This window comes from Carassius carassius, chromosome 36 (genome assembly GCF_963082965.1).
Source record: "Carassius carassius chromosome 36, fCarCar2.1, whole genome shotgun sequence".
Taxonomy (NCBI): domain Eukaryota; kingdom Metazoa; phylum Chordata; class Actinopteri; order Cypriniformes; family Cyprinidae; genus Carassius; species Carassius carassius.
Genome location: NC_081790.1, coordinates 1,742,418 through 1,758,904, shown reverse-complemented (window position 1 = coordinate 1,758,904; position 16,487 = coordinate 1,742,418). Strand labels below are relative to the sequence as shown.

Genomic DNA, 16,487 nt, shown 5'->3' with positions numbered 1-16,487 from the left:
ACTAGAATAACACACACACACACAAACTGATCTCCTACAGATGCATGATGAATGCACAGGATGCGATGTCACACTTGAGTGGGCTGTGTGTGTGTGTGTGTGTGTGTTGCTATGTGACAGATGCAGTGTGTATCTTCAGGCACAGCTTCCGTGAAAAGAACTCTTCATTTATCAATAATTGGGCCTTAATTTCATCCTGCAGAGACTGGAGCGGACAGCAGCACACACACACACACACACACACACTAACTTTTCAGGAGTTTGTTGTAAACACTCGTTCATAAACTCGTAATAAAACCTGGAATTTAGTCAGTCGGTCTATGATATGTCTGTCTGTCTGTCTATCATCTGTCTGTCTATCGATAATCTGTCTGTCTGTCTGTCTATCATCTTTCTGTCTGTCTATAATCTATCTGTCTATGATCTGTCTGTCTGTTAATCATCTGTATGTCTGTCATCTGTCTGTCTATAATCTGTCTGCCTGCCTGTCTGCCTGTCTCTGTCATCTGTCTGTCTATGATCTGTCTGTCTGTTAATCATCTGTATGTCTGTCATCTGTCTGTTTGTCTGTCTATAATCTGTCTGTCTGCCTGTGTCTGTCATCTGTCTGTTTTTCATCTGTCTGTCTGTCTGTTTATCATCTGTCTGTCATCTGTCTGTCTGTCTATAATCTGTCTGTCTGTCTATAATCTGTCTGTCTGTCTGTCTGTCTATCAATAATCTGTCTGTCTGTCATCTGTCTGTCTATAATCTGTCTGTCTGTCTGTTTATCATCTGTCTGTCTATCAATAATCTGTCTGACTGTCTGTGTGTCTGTCTGTCTGTCTATAATCTGTCTGTCTGTCTATCAATAATCTGTCTGTCTATCATCTGTCTGTCTGTTTATCATCTGTCTGTCTGTCTATCAATAATCTGTCTGTCTGTCTGTCTGTCTATCTGTCTGTCTGTTTATCATCTGTCTGTCTGTCATCTGTCTGTCTGTCTATAGTCTGTCTGTCTGTCTGTCTGTCTATCAATAATCTGTCTGTCTGTCTGTCTGTCTGTCTATCTATCATCTGTCTGTCTGTCTGTCTATCATCTGTCTGTCTGTCTATCATCTGTCTGTCTATGATCTGTCTGTCTGTCTGTCTGTTAATCATCTGTATGTCTGTCATCTGTCTGTCTGTCTATAATCTGTCTGTCTGTCTGCCATCTGTCTGTCTGTCTGTTTATCATCTGTCTGTCTGTCTGTCTGTTTATCATCTGTCTGTCTGTATAATCTGTCTGTCTGTCTGTCTATCAATAATCTGTCTGTTTGTCTATAATCTGTCTGTCTGTCATCTGTCTGTCTATAATCTGTCTGTCTGTCTGTTTATCATCTGTCTGTCTGTCTGTCTATCAATAATCTGTCTGTCTGTCTGTCTGACTATAATCTGTCTGTCTGTCTGTCTATCAATAATCTGTCTGTCTGTCTGTGTGTCTATCATCTGTCTGTCTGTTTATCGTCTGTCTGTCTGTCTGCCTGTCTATAGTCTGTCTGTCTGTCTGTCTATCAATAATCTGTCTGTCTGTCTGTCTATCTGTCTGTCTGTTTATCATCTGTCTGTCATCTGTCTGTCTGTCTGTCTATAATCTGTCTGTCTGTCTGTCTGTCTGTCTGTCAATAATCTGTCTGTCTATCTATCATCTGTCTGTCTGTCTATCATCTGTCTGTCTATGATCTGTCTGTCTGTCTGTCTGTTAATCATCTGTATGTCTGTCATCTGTCTGTCTGTCTGTCTATAATCTGTCTGTCTGTCTGCCATCTGTCTGTCTGTCTGTTTATCATCTGTCTGTCTGTCTGTCTGTCTGTTTATCATCTGTCTGTCTGTCATCTGTCTGTCTGTATAATCTGTCTGTCTGTCTGTCTATCAATAATCTGTCTGTTTGTCTATAATCTGTCTGTCTGTCATCTGTCTGTCTATAATCTGTCTGTCTGTCTGTTTATCATCTGTCTGTCTGTCTGTCTATCAATAATCTGTCTGTCTGTCTGTCTGACTATAATCTGTCTGTCTGTCTGTCTATCAATAATCTGTCTGTCTGTCTGTGTGTCTATCATCTGTCTGTCTGTTTATCGTCTGTCTGTCTGTCTGCCTGTCTATAGTCTGTCTGTCTGTCTGTCTATCAATAATCTGTCTGTCTATCTGTCTGTCTGTTTATCATCTGTCTGTCATCTGTCTGTCTGTCTGTCTATAATCTGTCTGTCTGTCTATCAATAATCGGTCGGTCTGTCTGTCTATCTATCATCTGTCTGTCTGTCTGTCTATCTATCATCTGTCTGTCTGTCTGTCTGTCTATCATCTGTCTGTATATCATCTGTCTGCCTGCCTGTCTGTCTGTCTCTCTGTCATCTGTCTGTCTGTCTGTCTATAGTCTGTCTGTCGGTCTGTCTATCAATAATCTGTCGGTCTGTCTGTCTACCTATCATCTGTCTGTCTGTCTGTCTGTCTGTCTATCATATGTCTCTATATCATCTGTCTGTCTGTCTATCATCTGTCTGTATATCATCTGTCTGTCTGTCTGTCTATCATCTGTCTGTATATCATTGTCTGTCTGTCTGTCTATCATCTGTCTGTCTGTCTATCATCTGTCTATATCATCTGTCTGTCTATCTATCATCTGTCTGTTTATCATCTGTCTTTCTGTCTGTCTATCATCTGTCTGTCTGTCTATCATCTGTCTATATCATCTGTCTGTCTATCTATCATCTGTCTGTTTATCATCTGTCTTTCTGTCTGTCTATCATCTGTCTGTCTGTCTATCATCTGTCTGTCTGTCTATCATCTGTCTATATCATCTGTCTGTCTGTCTATCATCTGTCTATATCATCTGTCTGTCTATCTATCATCTGTCTGTCTATCATCTGTCTGTCTGTCTATCATCTGTCTATATCATCTGTCTGTCTATCTATCATCTGTCTGTTTATCATCTGTCTTTCTGTCTGTCTATCATCTGTCTGTCTGTCTATCATCTGTCTATATCATCTGTCTGTCTATCTATCATCTGTCTGTTTATCATCTGTCTGTCTGTCTGTCTATCATCTGTCTGTCTGTCTATCATCTGTCTGTTTATCATCTGTCTTTCTGTCTGTCTATCATCTGTCTGTCTGTCTATCATCTGTCTGTCTGTCTATCATCTGTCTATATCATCTGTCTGTCTATCTATCATCTATCTGTATATCATCTGTCTGTCTGTCTGTCTATCATCTGTCTATATCATCTGTCTGTCTATCTATCATCTGTCTGTTTATCATCTGTCTGTCTGTCTGTCTGTCTATCATCTTTCTGTCTGTCTATCTGTCTGTCTGTCTGTCTGTCTGTCTGTCTGTCTTTACTTGAAACAACTCAAAGTAAACAGACAATTTATCAAATATGTGGCTTTCTTACAAGATCATTTAATTTGTATCTAGTTTTATCTACTTTTATCAAGTCTAGTTAATTGAGTCTTGTGCAGTTTATCCATTAATCGCATCTCTGAATGTACGTTTGTATTCCAGGCCTTTCAGTTGATTATTAAATAAACAGATTGTTAATCTCTGACTGCTGAGTTACAGCTTGCAACATAATCTCATGTCCAGTAATCTCTCTCTCTCTCTCTCTCTCTCTCTCTCTCTCTCTCTCTCTCTCTCTCTCTGTTTCTCTCTCTTTCTGCTCACTTATCCCTGTTAATTTAATTACAAATGATGTGATTAAAAATTCATTAAAGTATTAGAAATAAAGAACATGTATTTCCATCAGGGAGACACGATTAGTACATTGACCCTCGCGGCTTGGGTCCCTGGAGTATTTTACCCACTCATCTCTGTCTCACAGGGGCTTTATAGTAAAACTGAACCCATTCTGATATTAAAGGAATCTTTTTTTTATTCCTGTAAAAACACCTGATAAGTCTTAATTCATAGTTGTGAATTTATTATCTTGTGTTAAAAAAAATACTTCTGCTGCTTTCTTATATAATTGAGATGCAATTATATTTTTAATATATATATATATGTTTTTCATTAAAATTTGTTATTTTTCTCATTGTGTTTTTTGCTAATTAAATTTACTTTTGCTTATTTTTGTCTATTTTTTTGTTAAATTTTAATATGAAAGATTAATACATTTTGCTCCATTTATTTAGTTTGACTATTATTAGAGAACATCAAGTTGAACAATAAGAAAATAAGAAATATTGCCGTGGAAACAAGCTGAAATATGTTACAATTAAGATACTTTATAGTTTTTATTTTTATGTTAAATTAGTTTTTATTGTATATAGTTTTTATCGCTTTTTAAAATGAAGTTTTATTTATTTTGTTCTGTTTTATTACTTATTTAATAATACATCAAGTTAAATGAAACTTAGCAACTATAATGTCATTTAATTTTACTAACTAAAGTTTTATTGTCTATTTATTTTAATTTTTTTATTTTTTACTTATTTTAGTACATCAGCTTTAGTTAAACTGAGAAATATTGTCATGGCAACTAGTTGAAATAAAATAAGTTAAAATATATTTTGTTATCCTTCAGTTAAAGTTTTTTTTTCTTCAAATAGGCCTAACAAAAAATATGCACCAAACAGAATATTATAAATAATTGTTTTCAGACAGGTTTCCATGACAGGAAATGGTGTTTATGCATCCAGAAAAGCCACTCTTGATCTGGGATCATCTAGAGACTGATGGTGTTGCTACTTTTGACACCAGAAATGGCGTCTGAAGCATGCTAAGAAGTAAGGATGGATCAGACGAGGCGTTTGCGTTTAATGATAGAGGTATGAGATCATTATTCTGAAATCAATCCTCTAATTGCCGTCCTCAGGTGCTTCTGGCTCTCAGCGCGGCCGCTTCGGATCCAGGTGTGAACACAGTCTCTGGTTTGGCAGGTGAGAGCTTGTGTCAGGTGTGATCGTCGTTTGCGGCATTAATGACACGTTTGTCACGCTCTCTTCCCAGATTAGATTAGTGTGCTAATTCTGCGCCAAGACTCTTCATGGCAGAGCGTTATCCCTCCATTAGCGTTATCACTGACGGAGCTTGCAGCAATTCATTGTCAATCAATTAATGAGGAGGTCTGAGCAATTGCAGTGACCTGATTTTAAGTGCACTACATAGACAGTGACTTGTACTCTTAGTGCTGCTCAACAAAAGATATTGTGGTGGTGAAATAGTCCATTTCTGATTAGAAATACTTTTAGTTTTTAATATTGACTGAATTATAAGCTTGAACTTTGCTTATGCACCACCAGACTCTGAAATGACAGTATGTTTTGCATGTTGGTTTTCATGAGCATTAGTGAATTAAAATACTGACATTTTGATGCTTTTTGCCATAAAAGAGTAGAAAAAACAAAAGCAAAACAAGGAGTTTCAATAAAAAAATAGTGAAACATACAGGTTAATTTTTTTTTTAATAATAATTATAGTCTGAATGCACTGTAAGTCACTTTGGATAAAAGCGTCTGCTAAATGCATAAATGTAAATGTTTTTTCATAGTTTTTCATATTAACTTATAAGTTACTTAGAATTAAAAAATTGCATTGATTTAATTTTTTTTGTCTTCCAGAATGCACTGGATGTCACAAACTCAATTCAGTGATGTGATAGAAGCGCTTTTTGACATCGAACAGCCAAATCAACCAAAAGCCATGACGTTTCAATTAAGACAAAATAAAACACATGAAAAAATTTGAAATTATTTTTTAAAAATAATTTGTCACAACAAAGACAAGCTTTTTTGGCGCCAGGTTTTCGTTTTCTGTCATAATTTATAAAAGTATTAAATGTGCATTAGTTTAAAAAAAATCTAATTTTGTAATCTTAGCTGTAACAAGGATGGAAATGAATAGTTGTGGACTTCAGAAAAGTTGACCATTAAACATTACGGCATAAGATGTTTAGTTTAATCAAACATTTCTCATTTTCATTTACTTTAAGCACTTAAATACTAAAGCTAACATGAAGGAAACACACACACACACACACACACACACACACACAGAGAGTGTTGAACAGAGGTGAAGTGGCTGTTTCTGCTGTTATAAACACACAAACACTGACAGAACACATCTCTCACTGCTTTTGTTCACTTACAGACTGACAAATATCCAGTCCTCTGAGCTCTGAAGGAACCCCCTGAAGGTTTCCAGATAAATAAATGATACACTCTGTGTTGAAGTGTCTGAGTAAGTTCAGGAGGTTCAAACGCTCACGGTATTGCTGAAAAATAACTACAGGACTATAGAGTTTTATGAATTAAGATTTAAAAGGCTATTGAAAGATCAGAGGTGAGGTCTTTTGAAAATGTCTTCCTCGTGCAATATTTGCATCCCATTACATTCAGCAGACACTTTTATCCATGGGTTATTAATATTGCTCTATTATGCAATGCATTGAATCATACGTTAAAGTATTGTCTCTCTTTTAATACATGCATATGACTTCGCATTGTGTTTTAGATGCAGTGAGTGAAAATCTGCATCTGCATGGAAAAAATACAAACTTTAGGTGAATGTTGATGACCAAACATCTCACGGTAGCCATTGACTTCCATAGTATTTTTCTCCATGCATTGGAAGTCAATGGCTACCGTCAACCGTTTGGTCATTTCTGGCTGCATTGTGCCTTTAAGTCTCAGTCTGAGCAATGAGAGAGCGTCGTCTGAGCACTAACAGGTATGTGTTTGTGTGTGTCTCTATCCAGTGGTTCTGGTGTGTGTTTGTGACATGTCAGCGTTTGATAAGCAGATGGCCCGCGTGTCTACCGTAGGGACGCCACTCAGTGACCCGGTGCAGTGTGGGTAGAGAGCGGGTGTCAGCAGTCTCGCTCTAATGAATAATAATCCTGCGCATGTGACAGACGGCAAGGGGGAGAAACTTGAAGGCGATGCTAATTCAGTGATTCCAGCAACTCTTCGGACGGATGTTTTTGTCATTTCTGGACGGGCTCCAAAGCGTTCCCTTTGATGAAGAGGCTCACCTTTACAGCGGGAAGCGTGTGTCCGCGACGCTCTCATTAATAATGCGTTCGGGTCATTACAACCTCTCTTGTCTGAATATATGAGAGTCCCTCTGTAGGTGTAGGTTTGAGATGTCCCTGAGCGCTCCACCTGTGTGTGTTTACACGCGATTCGTAATACAGCATCACCCAAACGCAGGGAAACAAGGACGGGACGCCGGGGTCACGCCGAGGTCAAAGCCAGCAGATTCCTGCTAAATGGCCCAGAAATCACGTTTACTTTTGAGAGGGTCATACTGTGGAAAAAACACTTTTCAAAGTTGCAAATACAGATCATTGAAGTATGTTTTAAAATAATATATATATTTTTTTTTGACCAGTGTGTTATAGTTTTTATGAATATTTGAATCGGACAAAAATAAAAAATAAAATAAAAAATAAAAAATTTTCTTACATTTTTATTTATTTGCAATTTACTATTTCGTTTTTTTTTTTCAGTTTTAATTTTTCCTGTTATATATATTTTTTAAATTTTAGTGTTAGTTTTTGCTTCTGCCTTTTTTTTTATATATATATATATATATTTTACTATTTAGGCTTATTAATTAATTTATTTCCAGTGAATAATTGATGTGCTTTAATTTCAACTAAAAGCAAATTACAAATGTTGCCTTTTTTATTATACTGCATGGATAATATATTTTATATTTTATATATTTTTATTTTATATTTGCATAATATTTTATTTTATTTCATCATTATTTGAATAATAAAAAAAAAAAATATATATATATATGGTTTAGTTTATGGTGGAAATGATATCCCTGATTAATCATCCTGCACATTTGGCCAAAAAAAATTGCATTATCTGACCGACTTATTACAATATTATAATAACAGATTGCAAGTTTTTAATAAGTTTACTAGCTGATTTGTAGTAAGAAAAAAAGTGATTTTCATATAGAGTTTGTTTTAGATTAAGATACATTTACTTGAGATGTAAAATGACATTTTTTTTCTTTAATAAAAAATAAACCACCTTTTGAATTAAAATATTCGTACAAATTTTAAACATACTGATACATTTGATGCATTTCTCTCAAAATTGCATCACAAGTATATATTGTTTTACAATGCTACAAAAAAAATCCTTATTAAAAAAACAAAAACAATGGAAGAAACCCAAATGAGTCAATGGTTGTTATTTGAGAAATGTGTGAGCTCATATTGAGATCTTGGTCAATCTGAGCAGTTTGAGACGCTGTTGATAGATGAAGAAGACCTCAGCTGTGATTTCTCGTTGCTGTGGGTCTCGTCGAGGTCTGGTTTTGTTCTGTCGCTGAGAATTGTGTGCCGGATCAAACTATTGTAATTTGCATAGCTGTCACACTCCGGCTGCAGCGTTGCACTCTGGGTAAAATGTAACACATTTGACTTGTCAAAACGCGCACCGCTGCTATTATCAGGAAAGCGGCTTCAATGACACACATTCACATGTGTGATTTCACCCCCTCTTCTCTTCAATTCAATTCTCTTCTCTTTCTTCCTACTGATAACCATCAGAAAGTGTGTTTGACACGTTTGGAGGTTTGAGTTATTAGCTTATCGTGTGTCTGAATGCTTCACAGGCTGGATCTGTCTGTCTCTGTGCTTACTGCATGCGCTCTGTGTGTTTTACACATCCTAAAATGCATTGGATTCAGGAACATTATAAATTGTGATAGTCTGATGTCTAATTTAGGTCATATTTGGTTATTTTGACTATCTCAAGAGTGTGGTTTTGGTTTTTGCATTGGTAGAGACATTTGAAACTTTACAGAGGTACAAGTACACTTCCTTTCACACACCAAATTAAAATGTTCAGATGCACCAAGGTTTTTATAGTTGAATTTGATTTAATAAAAAAAAATATTATAGCTTTTAAACTTAAGCTATAACAAATATTTTAAGCTGTAAAAGTCATTTAAATTGTTTAAGTGAATTAAATTTTGTTATCAGTGTTATTTTAGCTTAATTGAGATGATTTTATAGTCTTTATCAGGGTTTTGAATGTTTTTATTCTTATTTTCCATTTTATTTGTAATGTTTTAGATATTCTATCATGTCATTTTTATAAGTTATTTATTTTTAATTATTTTAGTTTGAGTTTTTTAGTACATCAAGTTAAACTAATATTTTTTTTATTTTATTTAAACCTTTAATTTAACATGTTTTAGACTTTTTATTGTCTCTTTCTCATTTTATTTATTTTTAAATATATTTAGGTTTGGATTTTAAAAACATCTGTTTTAGTTTATTTTAGTGCATCAACTTAAACTTATAATTTTTACCTTTAAACCTGTAATTTTAATTAATGTTTTAGGATTTTTTATTTTATTTCTTTTTTTTATCAGATTTAGTTTATTTTAGTACATCAAGTTAAACTAATCATTTAACCTTTAAACCTGTAATTTAAATGAATGTTTTAGTCGTTTTATTGTGCTTGTGTAATTTTTATTATTGTATTTTTTTCTAAATACATCTATAGTTTTTATTACTTTTTCAGTTTTTATTTTATTGCATATTTTTAGTTATATTTAATATTAAAATAAATTAAAATGAGAAATGCTTGCTGAATTAGGTTTAAATTGATTAATATTTCACTTTATTTCAGATAATGTTTATTTTATTGGGAAAATAAGTCAAATAAGTTTTGTTTAATTTGTGTAATCAGTATACATCTCAGTGATTTTATTTTGTGCTGTAATCCCTTTTGCAGATAAAGTCACGCTGCACCTTTAGTTTAATGTTAAAAGCCGAGTGTTTCGCTGTGCATGTGTACAAATGTGTGTATATGTATATGCACTCTCCAGATAATATCCAGTGTTTGTGCATGTTATGAGCACAAATAGTGAGAGAACTGAATAAGTTTGATCCTAACAAACCCATGTTAAAAACTGAAGCACTATCCTGTCGTCATACCTGCTGCAATCGTGTGCAACCCTCAGCTGAATCGAAAGGTCAGAGAGTTTGGGTTGTGTCTGATGGGACGCATCCATCATGCAGTTAAATAGGTCTGGATGGATGTTGTGTAATTCTGCATGAGTTATTATGAAAGAGAAAGATCTGAAGTGCTGCTGAATCTCCAGTTAGTTCATATGCGTGTTAATAATCCCCAACACTGCAATAACTATAAAAGTGATCATATTTAAATGCAATTATGAACCGTGATGGATACGTTTTTATACGGTGAGCGAAAACAGAAATGATTTTGGAGCATGGAAATGTGCTTATACAAATTCTACATTAAAATAGTTTTAATTCATTCATTTTATTTTATTAGCAACAGTGTAATTGTAGTATAATTTTAACAATTATTTTTATTAAATATAATTTTTAAAGAATATTTTTATTTCTGTTTTCCATTTGTATTGTCATTTGAAATAATTCTTTAGTCATTTTATTGCCTTTTTTTATTAAATTGCTTTTTTCAATTTTTATTTTATTTTAGTACATAAAGTTAAACTAAATGAAAAATCTATAAAAAAAAGTTTGCTTTCATTTACAATTTATTAACAGCAAACAAATAATTTTATTTTGTAATATAATAGTTTTTTTTTCATATATTAACTGATAGGAAAAGCTGTAAATGCTGTGTGATTTTTTTTTTATATCAGTGAGATACTGTTATAGTTTTTAATATTTTGAATTAGATGTAATTTTTTAACATTTTCTGTTTTGATTTTAGTTAATGTTTAAGTGATTTTGTGTGTTTTGGGAGTTTTTAAATATGTCTCTTATTTCAGTTTTAGATATTTTAGTAGTTAAATTAAAATAAGTCAAAGTTGTTTTGGTGACTAGCTGAAATAAAATGTTTACATTTATTAATATTTTACTTATTATTTAAGTTAATGTTTATTTTAATACAAGTTAAACACATTTGGGTTTACGTTTGTTTAAAAATCATTATAGGTGATATTTTGTTGTAGGTTTTTAACAAAACAAAACAAAATAGTGATTAAGAAACTCATATTTATTATAAATATTTGTTTTATTTCTATATATTCCAAAATTTTGATTTACTTTTTTGTTGTTGTTGTTTTTGTTGTACTTCATTAAAGCCATGACAGGTTGCAATGAACCTACCATGGTTTATATGTGTTTTTGTGTTTTATTTACCACGAATATACAAGTACTGGTCATATAATTAGAATATCATAAAAAGTTGATTTATTTCACTAATTCCATTCAAAAAGTGAAACTTGTGTATTATATTCATTCATTACACACAGACTGATATATTTCAAATGTTTATTTCTATTAATTTTGATGTTTATAACTGACAACTAAGGAAAATCCAAATTCAGTATCTCAGAAAATTAGAATATTGTGAAAAGGTTCAATATTGAAGACACCTGGTGCCACACTCTAATCAGTTAATTAACTCAAAACACCTGCAAAGCCTTTAAATGGTCTCTCAGTCTAGTTCTGTAGGCTACACAATCATGGGGAAGACTGCTGACTTGACAGTTGTCCAAAAGATGACCATTGACACCTTGCACAAGGAGGGCAAGACACAAAAGGTCATTGCAAAAGAGGCTGGCTGTTCACAGAGCTCTGTGTCCAAGCACATTAATAGAGAGGCGAAGGGAAGGAAAAGATGTGGTAGAAAAAAATGTACAAGCAATAGGGATAACTGCACCCTGGAGAGGATTGTGAAACAAAACCCTTTCAAAAATGTGGGGGAGATTCACAAAGAGTGGACTGCAGCTGGAGTCAGTGCTTCAAGAACCACTACACACAGACGTATGCAAGACATGGGTTTCAGCTGTCGCATTCCTTGTGTCAAGCCACTCTTGAACATCACATCAGACAGCGTCAGAAACGTCTCGCTTCAAAAAGGACTGGACTGCTGCTGAGTGGTCCACAGTTATGTTCTCTGATGAAAGTACATTTTGCATTTGCCTTGGATATCAGGGTCCCAGAGTCGAGAGGAAGAGAGGAGAGGCACACAATCCACGTTATGCCAGACCCAACAATGCAGAAGAGCTGAAGGCCACTATCAGAGCAACCTGGGCTCTCATAACACCTGAGCAGTGCCACAGACTGATCGACTCCATGCCACGCCGCATTGCTGCAGTAATTCAGCCAAAAGGAGCCCCAACTGAGTACTGAGTGCTGTACATGCTCATGCTTTTCATGTTCATACTTTTCAGTTGGCCTAGATTTCTAAAAATCCTTTCTTTGTGTTGGTCTTAAGTAATACTCTAATTTTCTGAGATCCTGAATTTGGGATTTTCCTCGTTGTCAGTTATAAACATCACAATTAAAAGAAATAAACATTTGAAATATATCAATCTGTGTTTAATGAATGAATATAATATACAAGTTTCACTTTTTGAATGGAATTAGTGAAATAAATCAACTTTTTGATGACATTCTAATTATATGACCAGCACCTGTATTATTTAATTTGGTATATAATTATGTTTTTGAAATATAAATTGCCAGAGAAAGCTATAAAGTTGCGTCTTTGACCGAGTAAAATCCTGCTATGTTGATGAACAGACACACGCTTCACATTAATCAAAATCCATCGGCGTTGCGTTGTAATAGACATTGATTTGGTCTAAACGTCTGCCGCTGCGGCTGTAATTAACCTTTCAACCGTAGCTTGTGTTTAAACGGGCCGTCCGTTAAAATCAGACGTCCTAATTACACATTTGGCAGCTTCAGATTGTCACACTAAAAGTCAAAGCAGCAAATGCTAAGTGATGTATTGGCAGCTGTCGAAATCGCTGGCTTTATTTGTTTATTTTATTTGTGTTTTATATTTTTCGCTTTCTCTTGTTAACTGACCCCATCAGCGTCAGAGATGTTCACGCACCTGCAGCGAGGTCAACTTAACCATCCAGTCCATTAACACACACACACACGAATCTGAAAACGAGGCTGTAATTGCGATGAAATGGCACTTTTGTGTGGATGTGAGCGTTATGTAATTACTCGTGTTCCTGTTGTAAATGAAGCATTTTTTTTCTCCTTCAGAACCTGTTGAGCATTTGTGATACGCAAACTGTGGATTAGTTTGAAAACGTCACATGTGAAACTGAGAACTAACATTTACAGTTGAATAAGTCATGAAGATGAACACCTGTAGATTAATTGTTACTTTAGTATCATTGAGATACTGCTACAGCTTTTATAAAAGCAATAAGCTCCAAGAAGCCGTGGTTTACAGTGAATTTATAACTGCTAAGGGGCACGACGTGAAGTGGAGCAGTTATAAATTCACTGTAAACCACAGCTTCACAGGGCTTATTGCTTTTATAAAATGGTAATTCTATTTACATAGTAAAGATTTCACGTAATAAAACAGAGCAAATGAAGTGTAATGATACAAATAAAAACTGTATTCTTCCACCAAACGATGTAGTTCCTCAAAAACAGTTGTGGTTCCGACAAAGTGGTTGCCGAGCAACAAACAAAAGTAAACAAATGTGTATGTTACTTTGTATCGTAATTCACACAAGCTTCGACTGTGGCTCAACCAATCAGAATCAAGGTATCTTAAATCTGTTAAAATCTGTGTGTTTGTTTGTGTTTGTATTTATATAATATCATTTTTATTTTTGTTTTAGTATTATTTAGTATTTAGTATTATTATTATTATTGTGTACCTAATTAACTATATTTGGGAGCTTAATCTGACAATTTCCCAAACTTTCCTTTGGAAAAACAGTATAGAAATAAAGTTAAAGAGGGTGTGTGTGTTTAATTGTAAAATGTACACAGTTTTCTGTTGGGGTGTGTGTGTGTGTGTGTGTGTGTGTGTGTGTGTGTGTGTGTGTGAGGAGGAGGTCATGAGTGTGTTGTGTGCTAAAGGGGAGGAGAGGAGGTGCTGGAGTCACTGGTTCTGTAGGAGCAGCCTATTTAGGGAGCACCAGCTGGGAGGATAGTCTCACATGGGTCATTACATGTGTGTGTGTGTGTGTGTGTGTGTGCAGGTGTGCCCTGTGAAGGTGTTCATGGCACCATGGAGGGATGTAAGTGCTCAGTGACACCTCATTTCACCAGCCGCCTACACACACACACACACACACACACACACACACACACACACACACACACACACACACACACACACACACACTCTTTCATATGTGTGACAAACATCAGTTCTGCTCCAGTGGGAAGTTCTAGAGTTTCTCAGCGTTTCTGCTCTGTGAAGCTTGTTGACAGAAAACCACACAGGAAAGGGAAAAACTCTATTACATATCTTAGATTTGATCAATATTAAGTATTATTCATATCAATATTTCCCTTTGTTTTTTAGATCTGTAAAGTGCATTTTTTGTACTGTAGTTTAGGTTTACTGTTTACGTACTTGCATTTAAATGTTAACTTTTTGTTTTGTTATTGCAAATTCTTGTATAATTATAATGCATTTAGCTTTGATGACCACATAGAAATCCTACAAGGAATATTTAACAATATTTGAACTTTTTATGCATTTAACTAATATATATATTTCTGTATATAATGTCACCTACCCATGTACAAATTCGTAGAAATGAAATATTTGTGAAGCGTCTGCATGGATGATTTAAAGACTTGCCGAATATCCTCATCTATCATATGTTTAAAGGACAAATGTAAAATGTGTCATTCAGAGAGAAATCCAAGGACATTTTTAAAGATCATTTTACTGACTAATTTATTTATAATAAGCTAATTTATGTATAAATTAAATTATATCCAAATCTAATGGATTTGAAGTCAATTGGAGTGTTTAATTGTCATTGAAGCTTAACAAATTGAGATTAGAAAATGAATTTTTAATTTTAAATTAATAAATTTAAGATCGATTTAAAAAGTAATATTAATCATACATAATAGTTTTATCTCATTTATGATACTATAGATTTTAATGAACTTAAGTTTAAGATTGATCAAACTTCAAAAACCTTTTATTAAATTATTTGTCATTTTAAGTTATCTGTTTATTTACTGAGTTTTTGAAAATTGAATTCTTAAAATTTGATGCTTTAAAAAAACAATTTTATTGACAAATTTATTCATGAATGAAATCCAAATGTATTGGATTTGAGAAGAAAATAAAGTAACTTAATTTATGAATATGCCTTTAAAATTTATTACAAATGTAAGATTATTCATACCAAATTACCACATTTATAATAAATATACTACAATCCATACAGAAAACAGACTTTTACTGTACTGTATGTAAACAATTAACTCTTTTGTGCGCGTGTGTCCCTGGAGGACAAAAGCAGTCTTGAGTCTCTGGGGTGTATTTGAAGAAATAGCCAGAAATACATTGTATGGGTCTTTTATGCCCAAAATCATTAGGATATTAAGTAAAGATCATGTTCCATGAAGATATTTTGTACATTTCCTACCCTAAACATATCAAAACGTAATTTTTGTTTAGTAATATGCATGACTAAGAACTTCATTTGGACATCTTTAAAGGTGATTTTCTCAATATTTACATTTTTTTGCACCCTCAGATTCCAGATTTTCAAATATTGTTCGATCCTAACAAACCATACATCAATGGAAAGCTTATTTATTCATCCTTCATATGACGTATAAATCTCAACTTTAAAAAATGTCCCATATTACTGCATCTGTGCTCCAGGGTAGCAGGGAGCAGAAAAACCTCTATAAAGTCTCCCGAGCAATGACTGAGCAACCTTTGAGCAATAACATGTTCCTCTCTGCCTCCAGATTGAGACTAAAGTCTCAGCAGACACTCAGAGCACAGATCTGTCAGTAAACACACGCCGCAGTGCTTGTTTGTGTAACTGATCTCTGCTTTTCATTCATTTGTGGTGTGTCTTGTGTTATTTGTTGAGGCTGTGCAGGTAAACTGAGGGAACTCGGAAGTGTCAGAGGAGATGCGCTTCAGAAACCTCTGAGATAAACTCCAGCGGTGGAGCTACATCTTGTGCAGATGTGTCACTGGAAACATCTGTGTTTGTCAGAGAATATCTCTGTGTAAATGCTCAGAAATGCTGGTGTTTGTCAGATGTTCTCTGAACAAACATGGAGTGTATGCAAACCGCTGTGATTAAAGAAACCTTCTGGATTCAGTGACTATTTCTTTGTTGATTACTATAGAAAATAAGTCTGTAGTTCTTTATCATTTTACAGAGAAGGAAAAACAGTGTACGGTAAAACACTTATGATAGAAGTATGGCTGCAGGATTATTACAAAAACATTGACACTAATATTAAATGCAGCATTGCATCAGTGTCTCATCAATGGATGCTCTGCAGTGAATGGGTGCCGTCAGAACGAGAGTCCAAACAGCTGATAAAAACATCAGAATAATCCACAGCACTCCACTCCATCAGTTAATGTCTGGAGAAGACAAAAGCTGAAACAAATCCATCATAAAGACATTTTTAACTCTGATACAAGTCCATAATCCATAATGACATGAGAAAAGTGCATCTCCTACATCAAAATCCAGCCAAATATTTGTTTAGAGCTCTTTTGGTTTGTAAACGCTGCTTGAT

At 34.3% G+C, this 16,487-nt stretch overlaps 1 long non-coding RNA gene across 2 annotated transcripts in view; it reads left to right on the top strand.

The window, feature by feature from the left end:
- The first annotated feature begins 4,785 nt into the window (after nt 1–4,785).
- The window catches only part of LOC132116617 (uncharacterized), a 30,103-nt gene continuing 18,401 nt past the window's right edge, over nt 4,786–16,487 (top strand). For both annotated transcript variants that reach the window (XR_009425659.1, XR_009425658.1), the window contains exon 1: nt 4,786–4,887. This is a non-coding gene — a long non-coding RNA (uncharacterized LOC132116617). The remainder of the gene's footprint in view (nt 4,888–16,487) is intronic.